The sequence below is a fragment of the Palaemon carinicauda genome, chromosome 22 (assembly GCF_036898095.1).
Source record: "Palaemon carinicauda isolate YSFRI2023 chromosome 22, ASM3689809v2, whole genome shotgun sequence".
In the NCBI taxonomy this organism is placed as follows: domain Eukaryota; kingdom Metazoa; phylum Arthropoda; class Malacostraca; order Decapoda; family Palaemonidae; genus Palaemon; species Palaemon carinicauda.
In genome coordinates, this window is record NC_090746.1 from 10,315,922 (window position 1) to 10,320,926 (window position 5,005).

Here is a 5,005-nt window from a genome sequence, read left to right on the forward strand (position 1 = left end):
GTGTGTTGACGGAGGAAACTTACTTTTTCTAAATATACAAAATATAGCCTGCAATAGCATTTTTCAACGTACCACACTCTACTAAATGAAAAATACTTTTGTCAAGAAGTCAAGCTCTATATTTGACCACAAAATCTCATTGCATTTTTCTTTTCTATCCTGGGGCCTGCTGGCATCTTACTCAAGCACTGTCCTTCTGATTCTACAGTCTTAAGGACCATAGTTATTACTATTTACTATCTTCTCGTTTCTTCTCTCATATACATTTTTCTCCTCTTGTCGATTTTATATTGTCTTCTCCTTCCCTCTTTCTTCCTCCTTCCTATTTCCTTTTCTCCTCCTGCTTCTTCACCTACACCTTTGCTTACTATTCATTTTAACTGCTATTCTTGTTTCCTCACAGTAGACACAGGATTCGAGCAGGAAGTTGGTTTCAAAACAGGATCATTAGGAGATTTAAAGATTCATAACTCTCAAGCATTGTCCTGCTTGATAGGGCAATGTCACTGACCGTTGCCACTGCCATTCATGAGCGGCCTTTTTAAACCTTAAAGATACTAACTCTAGACAGTTATGGGATCCTTTGACTGGCTAGACAGTACTACATTGGATCCTTCTTTCTGGTTACGGTTAATTTTCCCTTTGCCTAAACATACACCGAATAGTCTGGCCTATTCTTTACAGATTCTCTTCTGTTCTCATGCACCTGACAACACTTAGATTACCAAACAATTCTTCTTCACCCAAGAGGTTAACTACAGCACTGTAATTGTTCAGTGGCTACTTTCCTCTTGGTAAGGGTAGAAGAGGCTCTTTAGCTATGGTGAGCAGCTTTTCTAGGAGAACACTCCAAAATCAAACCATTAATCTCTAGTCTTGGGTAGTGCTATAGCCTCTGTACCATGGTCTTCCACTGAGTTTGGTTAGAGTTCTCTTGCTTAAGGGTACACTCGGGAACACTATTCTATCTTATTTCTCTTCCTCTTGTTTTGTTAAAATTTTTAGTTTATATGGAAACGTTTAATTAAATTTTGTTACTTTTCTTGAAACATTTAATTTTTCCTTGTTTCTTTTCCTCACTGGGCTATTTTCCCTGTTGGACCCCTGGGCTTATAGAATCCTGCTTTTCCAACTAGGGTTGTAGCTTAGCATGTAATAATAATAATAATAATAATAATCATCAGGGTTTCCATGCACAACTAAACCCTTAAGTTAATGGATTAGAATGGAAAGCATATATTAGGATCAGAAAAAAACTGCAGGTTCTGTAGTCCCGTAACAATTTCCACTTCATACTTCCAAAATATATCCTTAACTTATTTCTGTATAAGAATGAAAAAACTGTAGTGCGCTCTCTCTCGCGCTCTCTCTCTCTCTCTCTCTCTCTCTCTCTCTCTCTCTCTCTCTCTCTCTCTCTCTCTCTCTCTCTATGCTTTATTATGATAAATTTAGGATAATGGCAAGTACATGTTCCATTGCATTATGTAGGTTCTACTTAGAGATCCAGATTACTATTAATATTATCTTTCAGTCCTTATTTTTAGTAGTATAATATCTATAATCAATTTCAGAAGTCACTTATACATTTTAGTGCTTTAATTTGTTCATTTGCACTCGGGATACGACATGAAATCATCTAACAAAATAAATGAATACAGTAAAAGAAATTTCAAATGTCAACTGAAGTATTCATTAAATTAATTATTTAATAATCATCACAAAATTACAATTATTAGCACAATCTAGTGCTACGGTAAAGAAAAACAAGAAGACCCTTAAATCATCAAAAAATAGATAACTTGACCTTGACCTCTGACCCCGACATATATTAATAGGCGTGGATTTTCACACAATCAAATATGACCCAAATTTGAAGTCTCTGTGACAACGATGTCCAAATTTAGAGTTGATTACGTGAATTGGACATATTGCTTGACCGTGACTGGCACCTTTGACCTTGACCTTCCATAATTCAATCATTTTCAGCTTTGTATATACCAGTTCATCCAAGTTAGTTTCATCACTCTACGATTAAAATTGTGGTCATGAAGCTGTTCACAAACATACACACTCACAAACCCACAAAAAGGGTGTAAAACATAACCACCTTCCAATTCGTTGGCGGAGGTAATTAATACTTTATTTATCAAAACCACTAAAATTCATGAATTTATCAATTATCTTACTATAAATAAAAAATGAATATGAAGATGAATTCTTGAATTCGTTGACGTAAAATTCCATGACTCAAGTGTGATAAATGGAAAATGAAATCCCTTCGAATACAATAATCAACGCTCGGCACTAAATCAAAATATGCTGTGAGCACCTGACAAAATATACACCTCAAATCTGAGGGAGATTTAAAATTGCAGTAAGAAATTTACTGTCAGAATGACAAAATTGATTCACACACCCACATGGTGTTCCAGATGACCCTTACAAAATTATAACCTTTTCCACAATAAATCAGAATGCACGCTTAACAAAAGAATATAGTTATTTATCCACGATGAAATTATTTTAACAAATGAGCATGAACATTATTATTATTATTATTATTATTATTATTACTTGCTAAGCTACAATCCCAGTTGGAAAAGCAGAATGCTATAAGCCCAGGGGCTCCAACAGGGAAAATAGCCCAGTGAGGAAAGGAAACAAGGAAAAATAGAATATCTTAAGAAGAGTAACATCAAAATAAATATTTTCTATATAAACTATAAAAACTTAAAAAAAAACATAAGAAGAGAAATAAGATAGAATAGTGTGCCCGAGCGTTCCCTCCAGCAAGACAACTCTAACCCAAGACGGTGGAAGACCATGGTACAGAGGCTATGGCACTACCCAAGACTAGGGAACAGTGGTTTGATTTTGTAATGTGCTTCTCATAGAAGAGCTGCTTATCATAGCTAAAGTCTCTTCTAGCCTTACCAAGAGGAGAGTAGCCACTAAACAATTACAATGCAGTAGTTAACCCCATGAGACGAAGAATTGTTTGGTAATCTCAGTATTGTCAGGTGTATGAGGACAGAGGAGAATATGTAGAGAATAGGCCAGACTATTGGGTGTGTGTGTGTGTGTAGGCAAAGGGAAAAAGAACCGTAACAAGAGAGAAGGATCCAATGTAGTACTGTCTGGCCAGTCAAAAGACCCCATAACTCTCTAGCGGTAGTATCTCAATGGGTGGCTGGTGCCCTGGCCAACCTACTGCCTATAACTAATAACATGAATATTACAGAAATGAGTTATCAGACATTGATAAATGTTATCTACAATAAAAGAGAAAACTATTAACGACTTGGAAATCGGGTTTATATTTTTTTTTCTTACTTTTATTTTGCTTACCAGTAACAGTAGGGATTTCAGCCTTTGAAGCTTCATTTGTGGTGGATAACGGGGGAGGGTGGGCTGTGGCACCCTAGCAGTTCCAGCCGAACTCGGCTGAATCCATCGTCAGGCTGAGAGGAGCGGAAAAGGAAAGTCTACTTTATTTCTTTTTTTATGTCAGCTACCCCCCAAAATTGGGGGAAGTCCCTTGGTACATAGATAGACCAGTGACAGAGGCAAGAACCACAATATGATAGAGATTGAGCTTGTATACAAATGATCAACACCCGGGCCCCCCTCTCTACCCAAGTAAGGAGCAAGAGCTACTAAGTATATCTGAGGCCCCTCCCCCAACTGCAACCCAAAACCACACACACAAGAAAAACTTAATTCAAGGAATGATAAAAGAAAGATATGTTTACAAATGAAATCTATCAAGCGAATGGTGAATGCCAGACTGGGGTTCGAGTGCCGCTCAAACTCGTTAGTTTCTTTGTTCGTTGCTAAGGATGAGGGGTTTGGGGGAGCCTATAGATCCATCTGCTGAGTCATCAGCATCAATTGCCTGGCCCTCATAGCTTGGGTGGAGAGGGGCCTTGGGCGCTGATCATATGTATATATGGTCAGTCTCTAGGGTATTGTCCTGCTCGATAGGGCAATGACTCTCTCCCTTGCCCCTGCCAGCCATGAGTGGCCTTTAAACCAATTGGAATTCGAATTTATGAAAAATGTGAAAGTTTATCATAAAATCAAAATAAAAAAAAATTTAAGTCTGTTGAATTGAACTGTTCGCGAAGATTATAACAGGATTAATATAGCACTCTATCAATCCTAGATTACAAGAGCATTAAGGAATTGAAATAGTACACGTCGAGACAAAGCTAGGAGCTTTGAAAGGATTTGCTTAATTAAGAGAGAAAATGGAACACTGGGTTTACAGATGATTGATTGTGGAAAAATGAAGAAGTTAATCGGTTGTTGGAAATAATATTAAGTATCTGGAGAGAGGAGAAGCTGTCGTGGAGAGCTCTGGAAAAATTGTGTGAAAGGAGGTAATAGAAGGGAACAACTTAAACGTATAAGGGGAGTGTGAATGCATATTAAAACTCAGAAGTAAATGGTGCAGTGCTCAGTGGAATTCTATGCGGTACCAATAGGCCAGTTGGTTAAGTCTACTGTCTAGTTTTGCATCGATTCTAAGACATATGCTCGAATCCTGTGCCAGTTAGAGGCACTTCATATCTCTGTCAACGAAGTTGGGAGTTGGTTATGTTTTCGTCCCTGTTTGTCTGTTTGCTTGTGAACAACTTCCTAGCCACAATTTTACTCATAGAGTAGTTAAACTTTAATTGATTAATTGTTATGCTGAGACGTGGAAGTGATTCAATTTTGAAAGTCCTGGATCAAAAGTCAAATGTCAAGGTCGACCAAAATGTAGACCGAATAAACCCTAACCTTTACTCCAAGTTCGCACATGGTTGTCACACAGACTTCAAATACGCCTACGGTCTGATATGATTCTGGGGAAGGCAAGCTGGCTTCAAAAACATATGCTGCCTTGGCGGAGGTCTGCATTTTCAAAGTGCTTTTCTAGTTAAATATGAATTGTCCCTGTAAGTAAACTATTCTCGAGGTTGAGCTGATTCAATAACAAAACATATCGGTGTCAGTAGAC